The sequence below is a fragment of the Eptatretus burgeri genome, chromosome 7 (genome assembly GCF_056783735.1).
Source record: "Eptatretus burgeri isolate ZD-2024b chromosome 7, Ebu_testis_v1, whole genome shotgun sequence".
Lineage (NCBI taxonomy): Eukaryota > Metazoa > Chordata > Myxini > Myxiniformes > Myxinidae > Eptatretus > Eptatretus burgeri.
In genome coordinates this window covers 68942771-68967392 of record NC_140967.1, presented here as the reverse complement: position 1 = coordinate 68967392, position 24622 = coordinate 68942771, and the positions used below count along the sequence as shown (strand labels likewise).

General features: G+C 38.7%; 2 long non-coding RNA genes across 2 annotated transcripts in view; one reads left to right on the top strand and one right to left on the bottom strand.

The window, feature by feature from the left end:
* Nucleotides 1-20872, bottom strand: part of LOC147023487 (uncharacterized) — a 33940-nt gene extending 13068 nt beyond the window's left edge. Inside the window, exon 1 of the long non-coding RNA XR_015060216.1 lies at nt 18397-20872. This is a non-coding gene — a long non-coding RNA (uncharacterized LOC147023487). The remainder of the gene's footprint in view (nt 1-18396) is intronic.
* LOC147023486 (uncharacterized) overlaps nt 10935-24622 on the top strand; it is a 47946-nt gene continuing 34258 nt past the window's right edge. Inside the window, exons 1-2 of the long non-coding RNA XR_015060215.1 lie at nt 10935-10997; nt 11207-11237. This is a non-coding gene — a long non-coding RNA (uncharacterized LOC147023486). The remainder of the gene's footprint in view (nt 10998-11206; nt 11238-24622) is intronic.

The following is a 24622-nucleotide window of genomic DNA, read 5'->3' as shown; positions in this document are numbered from 1 at the left end:
TTGAGAATCCACATTAAAGAATCCTGTCAAGAATCCATATTAAATACAATCCTATCAAGAATCCATATTAAAAATAATCCTGTCAAGAATCCATATTAAATACAATCCTGTCAAGAATCCATATTAAATATAATCCTGTCAAGAATCCATATTAAATACAATCCTGTCAAGAATCCATATTAAATAGAATCCTGTCAAGAATCCATATTAAATAGAATCCTGTCAAGAATCCATATTAAATACAATCCTGTCAAGAATCCATATTAAATACAATCCTGTCAAGAATCCATATTAAATATAATCCTTTCAAGAATCCATATTAAATATAATCCTGTCAAGAATCCATATTAAATATAATCCTGTCAAGAATCCATATTAAATATAATCCTGTCAAGAATCCATATTAAATATAATCCTGCCAAGAATCCGTATGAAAGAAAATCCATGTCCGCATTAAATACAATCCTGTCAAGAATCCTGTCAAGAATCCATATTAAAGAGAATCCTGTCAAGAATCCATATTAAAGAGAATCCTGTCAAGAATCCATATTAAAGAGAATCCTGTCAAGAAGCCATATTAAAGAGAATCCATGTCCGTATTAAATACAATCCTGTCAAGAATCCATGTTAAATAAAATCCTGTCAAGAATCCGTATTAAATACAATCCTGTAAAGAATCCGTATTAAAGAATCCCATCAATAATCCATATTAAAGAGAATCCTGTCAAGAAACCATATTAAAGAGAACCCATGTCCGTATTAAATACAATCCTGTCAAGAATCCTGTCAAGAATCCATATTAAAGAATCCTGTCAAGAATCGTATTAAAGAGAATCCTGTCAAGAATGCATGTTAAAGAGAATCCTGTCAAGAATTCATGTTAAATAATCTGTATGAAAGAGAATCCTATTAAGAATCTGCATTAAATAATTCTCTCAATAATCTGCATTAAAGACAATCCTGTCAAGAACCCATAAAATAATCTTGACAAGAATCCGTATTAAAGAGAATCCTGTCAAGAATCCATATTAAAGAGAATCCTTTCAAGAATCAATATTAAATACAATCCTGTCAAGAATCCATATAAAATACAATCCTGTCAAGAATCCATATTAAATACAATCCTGTCAAGAACCCACATAAAATACAATCCTGTCAAGAATCCATATTAAATACAATCCTGTCAAGAAACCATATTAAATACAATTCTGTCGAGAATCCATATTAAAGAATCCTGTCAAGAATCCATATTAAATACAATCCTGTCAAGAATCCATATTAAATATAATCCTGTCAAGAATCCATATTAAATACAATCCTGTCAAGAATCCATATTAAATATAATCCTGTCAAGAATCCATATTAAATACAATCCTGTCAAGAATCCATATTAAATAGAATCCAGTCAAGAATCCATATTAAATAGAATCCTGTCAAGAATCCATATTAAATAGAATCCTGTCAAGAATCCATATTAAATATAATCCTTTCAAGAATCCATATTAAATATAATCCTGTGAAGAATCCATATTAAATACAATCCTGTCAAGAATCCATATTAAATACAATCCTGTCAAAAATCCATATTAAATACAATCCTGTCAAGAATCCATATTAAATACAATCCTGTCAAGAATCCATATTAAATACAATCCTGTCAAGAATCCATATTAAATACAATCCTGTCAAGAATCCATATTAAATACAATCCTGTCAAGAATCCATATTAAATAGAATCCTGTCAAGAATCCATATTAAATAGAATCCTGTCAAGAATCCATATTAAATACAATCCTGTCAACAATCCATATTAAATACAATCCTGTCAAGAATCCATATTAAATACAATCCTGTCAAGAATCCATATTAAAGAGAATCCATGTCCGTATTAAAGACAATCCTGTCAAGAATCCATATTAAAGAGAATCCATATCCGTATTAAAAAAATCCTGTCAAGAATCCATATTTAACAGAATCCATGTCCGTATTAAAGACAATCCTGTCAAGAATCCGTATTAAAGAGAATCCATGTCTGTATTAAAGACAATCCCATCAAGAATCCGTATTAAATAATCCTGCCAAGAATCCGTATGAAAGAAAATCCATGTCCGTATTAAATACAATCCTGTCAAGAATCCTGTCAAGAATCCATATTAAAGAGAATCCATGTCCGTATTAAAGACAATCCTGCCAAGAATCCATATTAAAGAGAATCCATATCTGTATTAAAAAAATCCTGTCAAGAATCCATATTTAAGAGAATCCATATCCGTATTAAAGACAATCCTGTCAAGAATCCGTATTAAAGAGAATCCATGTCTGTATTAAAGACAATCCCATCAAGAATCCGTATTAAATAATCCTGCCAAGAATCTGTATGAAAGAAAATCCATGTCCGTATTAAATACAATCCTGTCAAGAATCCTGTCAAGAATCCATATTAAAGAGAATCCTGTCAAGAATCCATATTAAATATAATCCTGTCAAGAATCCATATTAAATACAATCCTGTCAAAAATCCATATTAAATACAATCCTGTCAAGAATCCGTATTAAAGAGAATCCATGTCCGTATTAAAGACAATCCTGCCAAGAATCCATATTAAAGAGAATCCATATCCGTATTAAAAAAAATCCTGTCAAGAATCCATATTTAAGAAAATCCATGTCCGTATTAAAGACAATCCTGTCAAGAATCCGTATTAAAGAGAATCCATGTCCGTATTAAAGACAATCCCATCAAGAATCCGTATTAAATAATCCTGCCAAGAATCCGTATGAAAGAAAATCCATGTCCGTATTAAATACAATCCTGTCAAGAATCCTGTCAAGAATCCATATTAAAGAGAATCCTGTCAAGAAGCCATATTAAATACAATCTTGTCAAGAATCCATATTAAATACAATCCTGTCAAGAATCCATATTAAATACAATCCTGTCAAGAATCCATATTAAATATAATCCTGTCAAGAATCCATATTAAATATAATCCTGTCAAGAATCCATATTAAATATAATCCTGTCAAGAATCCATATTAAATATAATCCTGTCAAGAATCCATATTAAATATAATCCTGTCAAGAATCCATATTAAATATAATCCTGTCAAGAATCCATATTAAATATAATCCTGTCAAGAATCCATATTAAATACAATCCTGTCAAGAATCCATATTAAATACAATCCTGTCAAGAATCCATATTAAATACAATCCTGTCAAGAATCCATATTAAATACAATCCTGTCAAGAATCCATATTAAATATAATCCTGTCAAGAATCCATATTAAATACAATCCTGTCAAGAATCCATATTAAATACAATCCTGTCAAGAATCCATATTAAATACAATCCTGTCAAGAATCCATATTAAATACAATCCTGTCAAGAATCCATATTAAATACAATCCTGTCAAGAATCCATATTAAATACAATCCTGTCAAGAATCCATATTAAATACAATCCTGTCAAGAATCCATATTAAATACAATCCTGTCAAGAATCCATATTAAATACAATCCTGTCAAGAATCCATATTAAATACAATCCTGTCAAGAATCCATATTAAATACAATCCTGTCAAGAATCCATATTAAATACAATCCTGTCAAGAATCCATATTAAATACAATCCTGTCAAGAATCCATATTAAATAGAATCCTGTCAAGAATCCATATTAAATACAATCATGTCAAGAATCCATATTAAATACAATCCATATTAAATACAATCCTGTCAAGAATCCATATTAAATAGAATCCATATTAAATACAATCCTGTCAAGAATCCATATTAAATAGAATCCATATTAAATACAATCCTGTCAAGAATCCATATTAAATAGAATCCTGTCAAGAATCCATATTAAATACAATCCTGTCAAGAATCCATATTAAATACAATCCTGTCAAGAATCCATATTACATACAATCCTGTCAAGAATCCATATTAAATACAATCCTGTCAAGAATCCATATTAAATACAATCCATATTAAATAGAATCCTGTCAAGAATCCATATTAAATAGAATCCTGTCAAGAATCCATATTAAATAGAATCCTGTCAAGAATCCATATTAAATACAATCCTGTCAAGAATCCATATTAAATACAATCCTGTCAAGAATCCATATTAAATACAATCCTGTCAAGAATACATATTAAATACAATCCATATTAAATAGAATCCATATTAAATAGAATCCATATTAAATAGAATCCATATTAAATAGAATCCTGTCACGAATCCATATTGAATACAATCCTGTCAAGAATCCATATTAAATACAATCCTGTCAAGAATCCATATTAAATACAATCCTGTCAAGAATCCATATTAAATACAATCCTGTCAAGAATCCATATTAAATAGAATCCATATTAAATAGAATCCATATTAAATAGAATCCATATTAAATAGAATCCATATTAAATAGAATCCTGTCACGAATCCATATTGAATACAATCCTGTCAAGAATCCATATTAAATACAATCCTGTCAAGAATCCATATTAAATACAATCCTGTCAAGAATCCATATTAAATACAATCCTGTCAAGAATCCATATTAAATACAATCCTGTCAAGAATCCATATTAAATACAATCCTGTCAAGAATCCATATTAAATACAATCCTGTCAAGAATCCATATTAAATACAATCCTGTCAAGAATCCATATTAAATACAATCCTGTCAAGAATCCATATTAAATACAATCCTGTCAAGAATCCATATTAAATACAATCCTGTCAAGAATCCATATTAAATACAATCATGTCAAGAATCCATATTAAATATAATCCTTTCAAGAATCCATATTAAATATAATCCTTTCAAGAATCCATATTAAATACAATCCTGTCAAGAATCCATATTAAATACAATCCTGTCAAGAATCCATATTAAATACAATCCTGTCAAGAATCCATATTAAATACAATCCTGTCAAGAATCCATATTAAATACAATCCTGTCAAGAATCCATATTAAATACAATCCTGTCAAGAATCCATATTAAATACAATCCTGTCAAGAATCCATATTAAATAGAATCCATATTAAATAGAATCCATATTAAATAGAATCCATATTAAATAGAATCCATATTAAATACAATCCTGTCACGAATCCATATTAAATACAATCCTGTCAAGAATCCATATTAAATACAATCCTGTCAAGAATCCATATTAAATACAATCCTGTCAAGAATCCATATTAAATACAATCCTGTCAAGAATCCATATTAAATACAATCCTGTCAAGAATCCATATTAAATACAATCCTGTCAAGAATCCATATTAAATACAATCCTGTCAAGAATCCATATTAAATACAATCCTGTCAAGAATCCATATTAAATACAATCCTGTCAAGAATCCATATTAAATACAATCCTGTCAAGAATCCATATTAAATACAATCATGTCAAGAATCCATATTAAATATAATCCTTTCAAGAATCCATATTAAATACAATCCTGTCAAGAATCCATATTAAATACAATCCTGTCAAGAATCCATATTAAATAGAATCCTGTCAAGAATCCATATTAAATAGAATCCTGTCAAGAATCCATATTAAATACAATCATGTCAAGAATCCATATTAAATACAATCCCATCAGGGGTGCAAATTAACGGCCGGAAGGTCGCCAATGGCGCCTAACTTTTGTGCTGGGCGGGTGAGCAATACTGCCTTGCCTGCCCGGCTGGTGAATCACTGGTGATTCCTGTTATTTTGTACAATTTGTACTAGCTTCTCTACTAGTTTTCTCAACTGGAACTACTGTTTTTGTCTGCAAAAAATCCGTAAAATTCACCTGTAATTCTGCGGCGGCCATTTTGTCTGTTTTCATCTCGTTCCAAATCACGCGAGATTGCGCGAGATTTGACGGTTTGGCGTGGTTCGGGCGCATTTTCTCATGCCCAGCAGTGTTGGGCACAAAAGCGATAATTCCATAACAGATAATTATCGAAGTTAACTTTTGTAACCGGACTATTATTGTGGTGAATTGAAGGTCGTGACGTGTGATCACATGTTGCACGGCTCGAGCACGGAAGAGATAAAGCTGAGGTTCGGCTCGGTCGGGGGTGATTGTCCCAGGGGCATTGTCGTTTTACGGCGGCGGTTCACTTGGTGCTCGTTGAATGGTGAGAATTGAGAGTATATCGGACTCCGTGCTTATACTGATTTATTTTGCGGTGATTAGTTGCGCGTGTATACCTTACTGCTTATGTACTCCTTGCTGCGCCTGTATTCCCTGGTGTGCCCGTAGAAGCGGCTCCAATCAAATGGAATAAAGCCTACACTCTGAAGGTTCATCTCTCGTTTTCATTTCAATTCATTCCATTTGGTTTTCTCGGCTCTCTCAACCAACGATGGACAAGATCTACAAACCAGAGATGTTCGACGCAGACCCAAACGCGACTGACTCAGAAATGAAATGGTCGCATTGGTTCCGTTCCTTCTCACACTATCTGACCATCATCGAAGAGGGAGCCGACAAATTGGCCGCCCTTGTGAATCATGTCTCGCCCAGCATATACAGGCTCTTCTCGGAGTGTGACACCTACGAAGCAGCGATCGACGTGCTACAGGCGCTCTACGTGAAGCGCAAGAACGAGGTATACATACGACATCTTCTCAACACACGCAAGCAAGCAGCCGGGGAGACAATCGATCAGTTCCTGCAAGCTCTGAAACAGCTGGGAAAAGACGGCAGCTTCCGGGCCGTAAACGCCGAGGAACACCGAAATGAAGCGACCCGGGAGGCATTTATCCAAGGACTCAGATCAGCCCACATACAGCAACGCTTACTAGAGAAAGCGCAACCCACTCTTGAACAGGTAGTCGATCAGGCTCGAGCGATGGATATGGCTCAGCAGCAATCTGAGTCATTTGGGACACCGATGCTGCTAATGAACGCTGCTACGGTGGAAACTCAAGGAACCCCACAGACACAGACACAGCCTGACACAGGGGATGGAGAAAAATGGAAGATCCACCCGACAGACAATACGGTATGCATGGCCGCCACATCACTACAGTCCCGCGTACGAGGGTACTGCAATGTTGAATTGGACGTAAAAGGGTACACGCATCGGGATGTAAGGGTACTGGTGCTTCGTGATTTATGCGCAGACGTAATTCTGGGTCATAATGTCCTCAAGTAGCACACGAGCGTCGAAATACCCTTTGGAGGAAGCAAACCTCGTCTAATTTTAAATGCTTTGACCACCGCAGAGGTAACGTCCCCTCAGCTGTTCGCTAACTTGTCGCCGGTCTGTAAACCGATAGCGATCAAATCGCGGCGATATACCACTGCTGACATGAATTTCATCACTTCAGAAACCAAGCGATTACTGGAAGAAGGAATTATAGAACCGAGCGATTCGCCATGGAGCGCACAGGTGTTGGTCACCGCCAATCAGAATCATAAGAAACGAATGGTTGTCGATTATTCCCAAACGGTCAATCGTTTCACCCAACTCGATGCCTACCCTTTGCCACGCATAGACGAGATGGTCGAACGCGTGGCCAATTATAAGATATTCAGCACCATCGATTTGCGAAGCGCCTATCATCAAATTCCCATCCGAGAGGAAGACAAACCTTACACCGCATTCCAGGCAGGTAGACGCCTCTACCAATTCAGGAGGATTCCGTTCGGTGTCACGAATGGAGTAGCTTGCTTCCAACGGGTTATGGACGACATCATCTCAGATGAAAACCTCAAAGACACTTTTGTTTACGTGGACAATGTCACAGTGTGCGGTAGGGATCAGGGGGAACATGACATGAATCTGGACAGATTCTTGAGCATTGCTAGAAAATATAATCTGACTCTCAACTACGAGAAATGCGTATTCTCGGAAAGGTCAATTGACCTTCTCGGCTACACGATAGCCGACGGCACGATTAAGCCTGATCCTGAAAGATTGCGCCCACTTCGTGAGCTACCCCCACCTCAGGACCTGCAGACAATGCGCCGGGTGATCGGCATGTTCGCTTACTATGCAAGATGGATTTCGCAATACTCCGAGAAAATACATCCCCTAGTGCATTGCAAAAACTTTCCACCAGATGCCGCTGTTGTAACAGCTTTCCACAACCTCAAAGATGATATCAGTAATTCCGTGGTATTATCGATCGATAGCTCGGTGCCCTTCGTGGTGGAAACAGATGCTTCTGATCACGCGATAGCTGCTACGCTTAATCAGTCTGGGCGGCCAGTCGCGTTCTTCTCGAGAACTGTCTCTGGAAGCGAGCAGAGACACTCGGCAATAGAGAAGGAAGCGTACGCCATCGTCGAAGCCCTGCGTAAATGGAGACATTATTTACTGGGAAACCACTTCACGCTCGTTACGGACCAACGATCCGTGGCATTCATGTTTGATGGGAAAAATAACGGGAAAATTAAGAATGAAAAAATTATGAGATGGTGGATAGACCTAGCCTGCTATAGTTACGACATAGTCTACTGGCCCGGGAGGGAAAACCCTGCTGCAGACACCTTCTCTCGGGTCTACTGTTCGGCGACAATCAGTCGGGCTTTGCAAGACCTCCATGTGTCTCTGTGCCACCCGGGGGTAACCAGAATGGCACATTTCGTGCGCAGACAAAACCTTCCCTATTCTATTGAAGATATTAAACAAATGAATGCTTCATGCCCTGTTTGTGCTGAACTAAAACCCAGATTCTATGGCGCGGCTTCTGGCAGATTAATCAAGGCCACTTCTCCCTTCGAGAGACTAAACATTGGCTTCAAAGGGCCCCTGCCGACCGAGACAGACAACAGATACATATTCACTGTTGTTGATGAATATTCAAGGTTCCCTTTCGCATTTCCGTGCTCGGATATGACCTCGGGCACTGTCGTGAAATGTCTGTCTGACCTCTTCGCTATGTTTGGGAAACCTTCGTACATACATTCAGACAGAGGGCCGTGTTTCATGTCGGCCGGGCTAAAACAATTCCTATTAGAGCACGGCATAGCAACTAGTCGAACGACGGGTTACAACCCACAGGGTAATGGGCAGGTGGAACGATATAATGGAGTTATTTGGAAAGCCGTAACTCTGGCGCTGAAATCGAGAGGACTGGGGCCCGAGCAGTGGGAGGTTACCCTTCTCGACGCTCTGAATTCCATACGCTCTTTGCTCTGCACGTCCACCAATGCAACTCCTCACGAACGAATGTTTACTCACCAACGACGTTATGTTGACGGCCAATCGGTGCCCAACTGGCTAACCCATCCCGGAACAGTGTTCATGAAACGCCCGGTACGACAAAGCAAGTATGAACCCATGGTGGAAGAGGTCGAACTCATCGATACTAATCCAGAGTATGCTCATGTCAGGCTCCCGGATGGCAGGGAGACCACTGTGTCGGTTCGCCATTTGGCTCCCTCAGGTACTCCTCCCGCAGGTACACCACCATCTGGCACTCCTCCCTCTGACATCCCCTCCCCAGGTGTTCCCCCCCCCCAGGGACTCTACCCGAGAAGGGTGACGACGGAGCTGCCGTGTTCCACCCGAGAGCGATCGGGGAGTCATCTCCGGCATGAGTCGAGGCTCACCAAGAGGATCGGAAGCCTCCCTCAAGTGAAACCGCCATTTACTCCCGGAGAGGTCGACGGATAATACCCCCTCGCCGACTCAATCTGTAAAGGGGATTATCGGCATCCTCGATGCTCATGCTCCTATATGCTCGTTACATAATATATCGATGCTCATGACCATGCTCCTACAACTCAAAATAATCCTCACTGCTTGGCATGTATGCTTCTGTAGTTTAGATAGTTCGCGTTGCTTGAAATGTATACTCCTATAGTGCTGAAGTAATCATGGTGCGTTAGTTGGGCCTCTAGTTACATTTTAAAGACGGGAAAATGTGGTGAATTGAAGGTCGTGACGTGTGATCACATGTTGCACGGCTCGAGCACGGAAGAGATAAAGCCGAGGTTCGGCTCGGTCGGGGGTGATTGTCCCAGGGGCATTGTCGTTTTACGGCGGCGGTTCACTTGGTGCTCGTTGAATGGTGAGAATTGAGAGTACATCGGACTCCGTGCTTATACTGATTTATTTTGCGGTGATTAGTTGCGCGTGTATACCTTACTGCTTATGTACTCCTTGCTACGCCTGTATTCCCTGGTGTGCCCGTAGAAGCGGCTCCATCAAATGGAATAAAGCCTACACTCTGAAGGTTCATCTCTCGTTTTCATTTCAATTATCTGAAGTTAACTTCCATTTATCGTTATTGGACCAGTTAACTTCCGATAACTCGATTTTTTAGTCTGATAATGTCCATTAATTTTTTGTCCGATAACATTTTAATCGTTTCCGGGTCGCATTTGGCCGAACGAATTATCAATGTGGAGAAAAATGTACATGATTATACATTATTTGTTTTACAAGATAATGCTGAATCAGTCCGCTGCGTGAAGGAAAACGGAAGAGAGGCCGGAGGAAAAAGAAGAGAGGTTGGAGGAAGAAGAAGAGAGGGCGGAGGAAGAAGAAGAGAGGGCGGAGGAATAAGAATAAGAATAAGAATAAGAATAAGAATAAGAATAAGAATAAGAATGAGAAGAAGAAGAAGAAGAAGAAGAAGAAGAAGAAGAAGAAGAAGAAGAAGAAGGAGAAGAAGAAGGAGAAGAAGAATGAGAAGAAGAATGAGAAGAAGAAGAAGAAGAAGAATTAGAATAAGAATAAGAATAAGAATAATAAGAATAATAAAAAGAATAAGAAGAATAAGAAGAATGAGAAGAAGAATGAGAAGAAGAATAAGAAGAATAAGAAGAAGAATAAGAATAAGAATAAGAATAAGAATAAGAAGAAGAAGAAGAATAAGAATAAGAATAAGAATAAGAATAAGAATAAGAATAAGAATAAGAATAAGAATAAGAATAAGAAGAAGAAGAAGAAGAAGAAGAGCCAGAGCCCTTGCAATGGTGACTTCCTCAGTCATGCGGCTGTTTGGCTCTGCAGGTACTGGGTTCGGTCAAGGTTGGGAAACGTACAGATCGGTTAATTCAAACACATGGACGGTCTAACCTTTGGCAGAGCGACGGACAATCGGACATGAGTGTTGAGGCGTGGAGATACCGTCGCGCCATGTTTGTGACTGTTCTCGGTGTGTTTGTAAGGTCGGGCCTCTCATTTTTGAATTAACGTTGCCTTCCTGTTTGTGTGCGCAGCGTCTGCGGACCTATTCCCGCTGCTCTTTCGGTAAGAAATGGACATTAATTTGTTTGTTGGATTCACATTGTGTCCTTGACCCGTCCCGTTAACCTCCCAATGCATGTTGGACTCCGTCCGGTTAAACGTGCTGTGTGTGTGTGTGTGTGTGTGTGTGTGTGTGTGTGTGTGTGTGTGTGTGTGTGTGTGTGTGTGTGTGTGTGTGTGTGTGTGTGTGTGTGTGTGTGTGTGTGTGTGTGACGACTCATAGACTCTAAAAAGAGGCGAAATGCTTATTTTATTCTTGGGTTTAGCATAAATAAGCCTTTTCTATGGGTTTTGAAGGTTTTCCTTGTTTTTTTTTTTGAATCCTTGTTAAAAAGTAGTTATCGTTATCGGATTATCCTTAACTTCCGAGAACTATGCATTATAATTATCGTTATCGGACATAAAAATTGGGGTTATCGGATTATCGTTATCGAAGTGAACTTTTTGGTTATCGGTGCCCAACACTATGCCCAGGTTGGTTAAATGAGTGAGTTTCATGGGTGAGGTTAGGTTAATGAGTGAGCTTGATGAGGCTTTTGGGTTAATGAGTGAGTTATATGAATGAGTGAGTTTGATGGGTGAGGTTAGGTGGATGAGTGAGTTAATATGTGATGTAGGGTGGACGAGTAGTACCCCCACCATTGTCCATCACCCAAACCCCCCCCTCTACCCCATCGTCCATCACCCAAACCCCCCCTCTACCCCATCGTCCATCACCCACAACCCCCCCCCCCCATCGTCCATCAGCCACAACCACCCCATCACCAAATCCCCCCTCTACCCCATTGTCCATCACCCACAACCCCCCCCCCCCATCGTCCATCAGCCACAACCACCCCATCATCCACAAAAATCCCCCCCAGCACTACTCACAACCCCTCTGCCCCCATCACCCACACAAAAAGGTTCCCCCCATCACCCACAACCTCCTCCTCCCTGCATCATCCCCCCACCCCGCTCATCAAACTCACTCATCCATCCAACTCACTCATTCTGCAAACCTCCTCCATTAAACTCATTCATCCAACCAACCTCACTCATCAAATTCACTCATCCAACCAACCTCATCCATCAAACTCACTCATCCAACCAACCTCACTCATCAAACTCACTCATCCAACCAACCTCACTCATCCAACCAACCTCACTCATCAAACTCACTCATGTGAGTATATTAAAAGTGTTTGATATCAAATTTGTGACTTTTGTCATTATTTTATTGGGCCAGTAGAAATTCTACTGGACCAGTAACTTTTTCTTGTCACCACCCCTGCTGGCCAGTGGATAAAAATGTTAATTTGCACCCCTGCCCATCAAGACGATTTGTCATATTAAATACAATCCTGTCAAGAATCCATATTAAAGAATCCTGTCAAGAATCCATATTAAATACAATTCTGTCAAGAATCCATGTTCAAGAATCCTGTCAAGAATCCATATTAAATAATCCTGTCAAGAATCCATATTAAATATAATCCTGTCAAGAATCCATATTAAATATAATCCTGTCAAGAATCCATATTAAATATAATCCTGTCAAGAATCCATATTAAATATAATCCTGTCAAGAATCCATATAAAATACAATCCCATCAAGAATCCATATTAAATATAATCCTGTCAAGAATCCATATTAAATACAATCCTGTCAAGAATCCATATTAAATACAATCCCATTGTGGGGGAAAAATTTATATTAATATATTCTAAATTGTAACAAATGGAGTTTTAGAAACGTAACTGTTATGCTACAAGTTTAATTGGCTGTCATTTCTGGCCAAAAGACTTTTGCCCTAAATGTTAAGAAATGTGTTGTTCTGGAGCAGTGACCGAGCTGATAACAAATGAACCTTTGTTCAGAAATGTACGAAGTGGCTTTTCGTCTAAAGGACACGTCTACAGTCTAGGTTGAATAGCCCCAACCTCTCTCTCATGAAAGTATAAAATGCTTTGAACTGTAAAATTGTTTCAGTGCAAGTACCTGAGAAAGTATTAGAATCTCAGCGGCTTGTGCTCCTTGGAACTGACCAAGTACCAAGTTAGAATAAAACTCTCTGATGTAATGTGGAAGTGAATTGAATCGGGTTGGTCTAACTGAACTAAAGTAAGAATAAATGAAATAGAAATAATAATATTGCAATCAATGGGGATTCTTAAGTTCATTGTACAAGGGTGAGAAGTGTATGGTGGATAATTAGAAAATAATTGTTTCACAAGGAAGGACTTGTGTGGACATCAGTTTTATCAGTCGATGGGGTTTTTGTAGGATTTTATAACCAAATCGGACAAACGTTAAACTCTGCTTGAAGTCAAATAGGATTCCACAATCGGCCAGTTAGAATCCTTCAGGAGGACAACGATCACAACAAGGTGGGTTTAAAAAATCAACGTCACCATCAAGAATCCATATTAAATATCATCCTGTCAAAAATCCATATTAAATGCAATCCTGTCAAGAATCCATATTAAAGAATCCTGTCAAGAATCCATATTAAATACAATCCTGTCAAGAATCCATATTAAATACAATCCTGTAAAGAATCCTGTCAAGAATCCATATTAAATACAATCCTGTCAAGAATCCATATTAAATACAATCCTGTCAAGAATCCTGTCAATAATCCATATTAAAGAGAATCCTGTCAAGAATCCGTATTAAAGAAACCTGTCAGGAATCCGAATTAAAGAATCCTGTCAGGAATCCGAATTAAAGAATCCTGTCAGGAATCCGAATTAAAGAATCCTGTCAGGAATCCGAATTAAAGAATCCTGTCAGGAATCTGAATTAAAGAATCCTGTCAAGAATCCGTATTAAAGAATCCTGTCAGGAATCCGAATTAAAGAATCCTGTCAAGAATCCGTATTAAAGAATCCTGTCAAGAATCCGTATTAAAGAATCCTGTCAAGAATCCATATTAAAGAATCCTGTCAAGAATCCATATTAAATATAATCCTGTCAAGAATCCATATTAAATATAATCCTGTCAAGAATCCATATTAAAGAGAATCCTGTCAAGAATCCATATTAAAGAGAATCCTGTCAAGAATCCATATTAAATACAATCCTGTTAAGAATCCTGTCAAGAATCCATATTAAAGAGAATCCTGTCAAGAATCCATATTAAATACAATCCTGTTAAGAATCCTGTCAAGAATCCATATTAAATACAATCCTGTCAAGAATCCACATTAAAGAATCCTGTCAAGAATCCATATTAAAGAATCCTTTCAAGAATCCATATTAAATATAATCCTGTCAAGAATCCATATTAAAGAGAATCCTGTCAAGAATCCATATTAAATACAATCCTGTCAAGAATCCTGTCAATAATCCATATTAAAGAATCCTGTCAAGAATCCATATTAAATACAATCCTGTCAAGAATCCATATCAAAGAGAATCCTGTCAAGAATCCATATCAAAGAGAATCCTGTCAATAATCCATATTAAAGAGAATCCTGTCAAGAATCCATATTAAAGAGAATCCTGTCAATAATCCATATTAAAGAGAATCCTGTCAAGAATCCGTATTAAAGAATGCTGTCAGGAATCCGAATTAACGAATCCTGTCAGGAATCCGAATTAAAGAATCCTGTCAGGAATCTAAATTAATGAATCCTGTCAGGAATCCGAATTAAAGAATCCTGTCAGGAATCCGAATTAAAGAATCCTGTCAGGAATCCGAATTAAAGAATCCTGTCAGGAATCCGAATTAAAGAATCCTGTCAGGAATCCGAATTAAAGAATCCTGTCAAGAATCCGTATTAAAGAATCCTGTCAGGAATCCGTATTAAAGAATCCTGTCAGGAATCCATATTAAAGAATCCTGTCAAGAATCCATATTAAAGAATCCTTTCAAGAATCCATATTAAATATAATCCTGTCAAGAATCCATATTAAAGAGAATCCTGTCAAGAATCCATATTAAATACAATCCTGTCAAGAATCCATATTAAAGAATCCTGTCAAGAATCCATATTAAATACAATCCTGTCAAGAATCCATATTAAATACAATCCTGTCAAGAATCCATATTAAAGAATCCTGTCAAGAATCCATATTAAAGAGAATCCTGTCAAGAATCCATATTAAATACAATCCTGTCAAGAATCCTGTCAAGAATCCATATTAAAGAATCCTGTCAAGAATCCATATTAAATACAATCCTGTCAAGAATCCATATTAAAGAATCCTGTCAAGAATCCATATTAAAGAGAATCCTGTCAAGAATCCATATTAAATACAATCCTGTTAAGAATCCTGTCAAGAATCCATATTAAAGAGAATCCTGTCAAGAATCCATATTAAAGAGAATCCTGTCAAGAATCCATATTAAATACAATCCTGTTAAGAATCCTGTCAAGAATCCATATTAAATACAATCCTGTCAAGAATCCACATTAAAGAATCCTGTCAAGAATCCATATTAAAGAATCCTTTCAAGAATCCATATTAAATATAATCCTGTCAAGAATCCATATTAAAGAGAATCCTGTCAAGAATCCATATTAAATACAATCCTGTCAAGAATCCTGTCAATAATCCATATTAAAGAATCCTGTCAAGAATCCATATTAAATACAATCCTGTCAAGAATCCATATCAAAGAGAATCCTGTCAAGAATCCATATCAAAGAGAATCCTGTCAATAATCCATATTAAAGAGAATCCTGTCAAGAATCCATATTAAAGAGAATCCTGTCAATAATCCATATTAAAGAGAATCCTGTCAAGAATCCGTATTAAAGAATGCTGTCAGGAATCCGAATTAACGAATCCTGTCAGGAATCCGAATTAAAGAATCCTGTCAGGAATCTAAATTAATGAATCCTGTCAGGAATCCGAATTAAAGAATCCTGTCAGGAATCCGAATTAAAGAATCCTGTCAGGAATCCGAATTAAAGAATCCTGTCAGGAATCCGAATTAAAGAATCCTGTCAGGAATCCGAATTAAAGAATCCTGTCAGGAATCTGAATTAAAGAATCCTGTCAAGAATCCGTATTAAAGAATCCTGTCAGGAATCCGTATTAAAGAATCCTGTCAGGAATCCATATTAAAGAATCCTGTCAAGAATCCATATTAAAGAATCCTTTCAAGAATCCATATTAAATATAATCCTGTCAAGAATCCATATTAAAGAGAATCCTGTCAAGAATCCATATTAAATACAATCCTGTCAAGAATCCATATTAAAGAATCCTGTCAAGAATCCATATTAAATACAATCCTGTCAAGAATCCATATTAAATACAATCCTGTCAAGAATCCATATTAAAGAATCCTGTCAAGAATCCATATTAAAGAGAATCCTGTCAAGAATCCATATTAAATACAATCCTGTCAAGAATCCTGTCAAGAATCCATATTAAAGAATCCTGTCAAGAATCCATATTAAAGAATCCTGTCAAGAATCCATATTAAATACAATCCTGTCAAGAATCCATATTAAAGAATCCTGTCAAGAATCCATATTAAAGAGAATCCTGTCAAGAATCCATATTAAATACAATCCTGTCAAGAATCCATATTAAATACAATCCTGTCAAGAATCCATATTAAAGAGAATCCTGTCAAGAATCCGTATTAAAGAGAATCCTGTCAAGAATCCGTATTAAAGAATCCTGTCAGGAGTCCGAATTAAAGAATCCTGTCAGGAATCCGAATTAAAGAATCCTGTCAGGAATCTGAATTAAAGAATCCTGTCAAGAATCCGTATTAAAGAATCCTGTCAGGAATCAGAATTAAAGAATCCTGTCAGGAATCCGAATTAAAGAATCCTGTTAGGAATCCGAATTAAAGAATCCTGTCAGGAATCCGAATTAAAGAATCCTGTCAGGAATCCGAATTAAAGAATCCTGTTAGGAATCCGAATTAAAGAATCCTGTCAGGAATCCGAATTAAAGAATCCTGTCAGGAATCCGAATTAAAGAATCCTGTCAGGAATCCGAATTAAAGAATCCTGTCAGGAATCCGAATTAAAGAATCCTGTCAGGAATCCGAATTAAAGAATCCTGTTAGGAATCCGAATTAAAGAATCCTGTCAGGAATCCGAATTAAAGAATCCTGTCAGGAATCCGAATTAAAGAATCCTGTCAGGAATCCGAATTAAAGAATCTTGTCAGGAATCTGAATTAAAGAATCCTATCAAATCCTACTGAAGGCAATCTCATTTCCTTCCACAAAGCATGGAAGAAGTGTGTGTCTTCCTTCAGGAGAACCAGGAAACGTCTTTCTAATCTCAAGTGTGAACTCTCAAAACTGTCTCCCTCCTCCAAATCCTGGTGGTGTTCAGTTGCCTCCACCACTGAAGGTGGAAGGAAGTTATGTTTTCACTATTTTCTGTCTGTTTGTTTGTGTGCATTAAAGGTAATTCTAATTCTGGAGGGTAATGCTGGAGGGTTCAAAAAAGTAATTTCCGCAGGGCGCTCAAGGTCTGCCAGCAACCCCCTTATGGTAAAACGATCAAAATCAAGAATCACTGCTCACCTTCAACTCTTTCCTTCCTCTTTTTTTCCCACCTTTGGAACAAACTCCCAGTCTCTCTTCAATCTCACTCTCCCCCACCCCTCCCCCCAAGTCTTCAAAACTGCTGTTCACCCAAAAACCATGATCTTTTCTACCCCCGCTAATCCACCCCAGACCCACCTCCTTCAAATTCCCTGCTTTCCTTCCTGAAAGTCCCTGTTGCGTAAGGACCTGAAAGTCCCTGTAGTGACCATCTTGTTTACCCTGTGTACCCTGCCCCATCCCTCTCCCCTCCATAGATCATATGTCTCTGTTCCCCATTGTTTCGTGCTTCCCTCTCTCACCCCTCTCGTCTCCTGCTCCCCTTGTTATACATTCTGTGTGTTTGATCTTTTCGAGCCTCGACAATGTATACAAAAAAAATAAAATCAATAATCCGTATTAAACAGCACCTTGGGGGCAAGAACCCTTTAAAGTTTAAAGGTTTAAACAATCGAGTTTAAACAATCGAATTTAAACAATCGAAGCACTTAAGAATGACGCCCCACACAAGCGATGTACACGTCTGAAAGAGAATTCCACACCGAAATCTTATGACGGCTTGCACTCTGAGAAAATAAGTGTTTGTTTAAAGGCGGAGAATACTTTTAATATTGATATGTTAAATTTAATGCATCAGCCTGGTGTTGGCTTACCGGTTAAGGTGGCAGGCTTAAGGTCTCAGGGTCCTGACGGAGTTTGAGCCCGTCAAGCCGTTAAATAACACCAGGTGGGTCGACTCAACCTGTCATTCTTCCGAGGTCGGTAAACCGCTCCTGGGAAGAATGAGCCGTTCGAGTATCCTGCATCGGAGTAGCCCCCCTCGCCAAGGAAGAACAGCCTCGGCAACCCTGTGGACCTGAACATGTGGAATGAGTGGGTCTTCTTATTCTTCCACGTATCGCTTTCATAATAATACACTGTGCACGTCACCTTCGTTATTGGTATGACCAAGTTTCCAGGTCAAATTTGGGGCATACTCATTTCACGGATGGTTTACCAAACTAGTTCAACAATATTTATGATTTTACTGGTTTAATTATTTTTCAACGAACAAATAAGTAAAAAAAAAATACATTTACACAGCGGATCACCACGTGATGTACGTTGTCAATGTTTCACTCCTGAGATGATAGTTGAACATTCTTGCGAAATGTGAATTATAAGAACTTTCAATGCTTTGACATTTACTGCAAAAAGACGCCATGACGTCTTTTTTTATTTTTATTCCCAAAATGACTAGTTTGTGCTTAGGGTTGGTGTGATGTTACTGTTCCTATTTGAACTCTAGACGATCCGAGGTTCAAATCACAAATACCAGACGTGTTTGTACCTTGTCTATGTAATTAATGTAAAAGAAGAAAAAACGTACATGCACGGATGTGTCGTACCGTCGTTGTAATTCATGTAAGAGCACACCGTCTCCAACTGTCGATGATGCATGTCGTCTCCAGCATGGTCTACGAGCCTCGGTTGGATAACTTTTAAAAATAAATAAATAAATAAATAATAACGAAGTTCACTTGCTCGGTAACCGAGACTCACACATTCACCACGTGTCGACTTTCCGTTATCACTCCCGTTCGACCCTTTTTGTGAAGCCCAGTGCACTGGAATGCAAATACTACACCAGGTTAAATAAACTGAAAATCCACCACTAATTAACGTGAAACTAAATACTACATCGTACACGCAAGTTTAAATACCTTTGATTAGCATGTAGATTGCTTTAATTAAGCATGAGCTTCACATTCTTCCATCCGTTCAAAATGAAGATGAGGAACCTTCTGAAACGTCCCGAATTTGATTCTAAAATGTGATTGTGAAAGGTGATTCTGGAGGGTTCTAAAGGGTAATTTTAAAAGGTGATTCTGGAAGGTCCAAAAGGGTAATTTTAAAAGGTGATTCTGGAGGGTTCTAAAGGGTAATTTTAAAAGGTGATTCTGGAGGGTTCTAAAGGGTAATTGTAAAAGGTGATTCTGGAGCATTCAAAAGGGTAATTGTGAAAGGTGATTCTGGAGGGTTCTAAAGGGTAATTGTAAAAGGTGATTCTGGAGGGTTCTAAAGGGTAATTGTAAAAGGTGATTCTGGAGGGTTCTAAAGGGTAATTTTAAAAGGTGATTCTGGAGGGTTATAAAGGGTAATTGTAAAAGGTGATTCTGGAGGGTTCTAAACGGTAATTGTAAAAGGTGATTCTGGAGGGTTCTAAACGGTAATTGTAAAAGGTGATTCTGGAGGGTTCTAAAGGGTAATTGTAAAAGGTGATTCTGGAGGGTTCTAGAGGGTAATTGTAAAAGGTGATTCTGGAGGGTTCTAAAGGGTAATTGTAAAAGGTGATTCTGGAGGGTTCTAAAGGGTAATTCTAAAAGGTGATTCTGGAGGGTTCTAAAGGGTAATTCTAAAAGGTAATTTTGAAAGGTTCTAAAGGTATTTCTCAAGTGTTCTTAAGGGTAGTTCTAAGGGGTTCTAAAGGGTAATTCTTGAGGGTTCCAATGGGTAATTCTCGAGGGTTCTAAATGGTAATTCTGGAGGGTTCTCAGGGATTCATTCTAAATAGTAATTCTTGAGGGTTCTTAGGGATTCATTTTAAAGGGTAATTCTAGAGGGTTCTAAAAGGTAATTCTAGAGGGCTCTAAAAGGTAATTCTAGAGGGTTCTAAGGGATTCATTCTAAAGGGTAATTCTAGAGGGTTCTAAGGGATTCATTCTAAAGGGTAATTCTAGAGGGTTCTAAGGGATTCATTCTAAAGGGTAATTCTAGAGGTTTCAAAGGGATTCTAAAAGGTAATTCTCGAGGGTGCAAAGGGATTCTAAAAGGTAATTCTAAAGATTTCTAAGGAATTCCACAAGGTAATTCTAGAGGGTTCTAAGGGATTCATTCTAAAAGGTAATTCTTGAGGGTTCTTAAGGATTCATTCTCAAGAGTAATTCTAGAGGTTTCAAAGGGATTCTAAAAGGTAATTCTAGAGGGTTTTAAGGGATTCTAAAGGGAAGTAGTTCTCATGGGTTTCGTTTGTTTCTAGGCATTGCCTATTTCATATTAAAAATACCAAACTGAACCACTTCCTTCGGACACTGGTGCAATTCTTTTTTCACAATGTGATTTTACAACTACAAAATCTAAAAAAAACAAACAAATCCTCTCTTTGTGAACCATTTGGTGTTTTGTTGGAATCGATTTCTTTGGCATTACTGTTCCTTAACACAGGAGATGAAAAATTAATGTGCTTCAGTTACAGTGCCTGAAAACAAATAATGCTCAATAGTTGGCAGAAAAACAATTACCATTCAGGATGGATTTTAAACTACAATTGTCAGTTAACAGCAATCTGTGTAATGAATACAAACGATATCATCAAAGACATTTCAAACTAGAACAGCACTCGGTTGAGCACATACCTCTGCCAGGGTGAACAGTCTACGTTTTGTATCCCACTGATAGGCTGCATCGGCATCCAGACCTGAACCAAAATGGATTCAGATTGTTTTCATCACCAACCCAACAAATACACCAAGTTTTGTCAAAATCCGTCCATACCGTTTTGAAATATCATGCTATATATCGTTTTTGATCCCATCTCTCAATAGTGAAAAATCAGTTGAAAATTAAAAAATTCTCGGATCTGGATCCAGATTTGGATCTTCATCAAAATCGAATTTACTCTTCCTAGTCAAACACCCAACCTGTCCACCAAGTTTCATCCGAATCCGTCCACAACTATTTGAGACATCGCGCTATATATCGTTTTTGGCCTAATCTCTCAATGGTGAGGAATCACTTAAAAATTTCCAGTAGCCAGATCCGGATCCGGATCTTCAACAATATTGAATCAATTCCTCCTCATTACAAACCCAACATGTCCACCAAATTTCGTCCAAATCTGTCCATAACCTTTTGAGATATCCTGTTCACAGACAAACAGATATGGGTGAAAACATAACCTCCGGCCATATTAGGTGGTGGAGTCAACTATTAAAGGGAAATACCGACAAACATGACTGTAAACGAAATTGTAAAAAAGAAAAACGCGCAATGTAAAGGCGCCCTCTGCTGATAAGTATCCACGAAGACGTGTGTGTGTGTGTGTGTGTGTGTGTGTGTGTGTGTGTGTGTGTGTGTGTGTGTGTGTGTGTGTGTGTGTGTGTGTGTGTGTGTGTGTGTGTGTGTGTGTGTGTGTGTGTGTGTGTGTGTGTGTGTGTGTGTGTGTGTGTGTGTGTGTGTGTGTGTGTGTGTGTGTGTGTGTGTGTGTGTGTGTGTGTCGTTGATTGGTATCTACATATGTGGGTTTCAGAATGTGGAATGGAGTCCTCCCAGGGTGGGCTCAAAGTATCAACCTTCATTTCAGTAAGGGGTCACATTCATGGACCAAGCTGTGAAGTTTTCTGTTCTCAAAGTTTCGTGCCGATGGCTCTCTTCACGATCGCTGAGCCCCAGACAGCTTCCAACTGTAGTTAGTTTGTAATAATATTCCCAGGAATGGTTTTTTGCTCATCTGTGACGTAGTTCCGGGGAACTTGTGGGATGGCACGTCGTCCGTCTGTCCACAAATATTTGCAACTTCTCAGAAACTACATATACAATTTCAATGAAATTTGACCACAACTTTCATCACCGGTGATGGCATTAAAAGAAAAAACGCGGCCTGAAGGGGTCAACAGCAGGAGTTTACTTGGGGGGGGGGGAGAGTGGGTTGCTTCCCAAAGGAGGTATTTGCTTTCTTCTCAAAGGATACACACAAGTCCGATGATACTTCACGACAACCTTCATCACCCATGACATACCAAAGTTTGTTTATGACATGAGAAAAATCTGCTCGAAAGGAGATTTAAGGGGTGGGGTGGGGTTGCCCCCCAAATAAGTATTTGCTTTCTTCTCCAAAACTACACATACAATTCCGATGAAACTTCACCATCTTCACCACCAGTGATGTGCTAAAGTTTGTTCATAACATCAAAACAAATTGGCGTTGAGAAGGGTCTATGGAGGGGGGGGGGTTGCCCCCCAAAATGTGTATTTGCTTTTCTTTCTGAAGCCACACACACAATTTTGATGAAACTTGACCGCAACCTTTATCACCCATGATGTACCAAGGTTTGTTCATGGCATTACAAAACAATCCATAGGTATTTACTTTCTCTCCGTTATATATTTTGTGGGTCATCCGTACCTATCAGTGCTTGCCTGGTTATCTTATCCAGCCATGACCAGGTGAGCACTCCCATGTTTAACATCTCTGTGAGGTTCTTTATCATCATTCCCAAAGGTCCAGCTATCATTGGTACAACTTTGGCATTCTTCAGCTTCCAGGATCTTCTCACTTCATTCTTGAGGTCTTGGTGTTTGGTAATTTTCTTGATTTCTGCATCGTTTAGTCCAAAATCACTGCTATTAACACCTCAATCAGCAATGCCTTTTTCTATTTTTTTACACAAGTATCATATCTGGTCGCAACACTTTGTTTTTGATGTTCACGCTCGATGGGATCATTAGGTCATACGTGAGCGGTGGGTACTTCAATGTTTTCAGTGATTATTTTTTGTTCATGTTCCCAAAAAATTTCTGGAACTGGGACATCAAAGTTTTTGCAGATGTGCTAGCAGATTACATTATAAACTCTGTTGTCATTGTGTGTGCAGCTGTTCTGACATGAGTTGTTTTTTAATGCGTGTGTTCGGTCATTAAGCATGACATATTGTTACGGTTCTAGGAACCGTATGCATACAAACATGCAGTTGTCCCAAAGTTAGTTATTCCATTAAGTGTATGTGTAGATAGATCCCTACCTTGTGTGTAGTGGGAGGACACTGGGGTGTGTTGCGATGTTTTTTTAGTTAGATTAATAAATCATTATATCCCCTCCGTTACGATCCACGGTACTATAGCGCTTGCAGCCCTCAGTTCGCTGGCCACAGCGCACCATTGCCCATCTGCTGTCTCCTATCCGGAGGCTCGTTTCTCGAGGCAAAATCTTCACGTTCCCTGTTCCAGTTCCTCGGCTTCCCCAAACGTTCCAATTCCTTCTTGACGGGTCCAGACACGTGTGGAGTGGACAGGCTTTCCCGGCCTGGCCGAAACCCTGCCCAGGAAGGGCGGACCCCATGAAGGCCCTATCCAATCAGAACGGACGATGACGTCGGCTTCGCCAAGGCCCTCCCGACCTTGGGGATCGATAAATTACGACACCATCCTCAGAGTAGAGTGAGAGCCAGCGAGTTCGTTGTTGGTTGAGGGAGGAAGAGGTTCGCTGGTTGGATTTGAAAGTTTGTTCGTTCATTCGTTGGTTGTGAGGGATCTGAAAAGACCTCGACCAGGCCTCGGTCGGGTCCTGCTCCTGTCTGCAGCCCAGTTCATACCTTGGACTCAGTGCTCTCCACCCAGGCTCCTTCGCAGACACGGTCTCCACACGTGTGGCTGTGGGTCGAACTGCACGACCTGTCGGGTGCCTCACCACGGAGCATCCCTTCCCTCGGAACATTCAGGTACCAAAAGAATTGCGACCTCAGCTCCCTCCCTCCGTGGCTGCAAAAGTCCTTTGCCATCCATCTGGGTTTATTTTGTCCGAGTGCGTGTCTGAGTGTGTGGCGCCTGTCCATTAAGTAAAAACTGTTTAAGTTTGTGATAATTGTAATTGTTGCTTGTATTAATCTCACGCAAGTCTGCACTGTCTGCTTTGATAAGTTGCTGTAAAAATTGTCGCACTACACCTCTCTCTTCTTTCCCCTGCATAACACACCAATAAACTTGTTCCTGTACCACATGTTTTTCCTCGCCTAGTGTAAATAAATTATTGTAGATATGTTCCCAGTTCGTTTTGTCTTTTTCTTCATTGGTTCAGCATGGTTCGAATCTGAGTTTAGCCGGGTCTTTATCCACGATAATCTG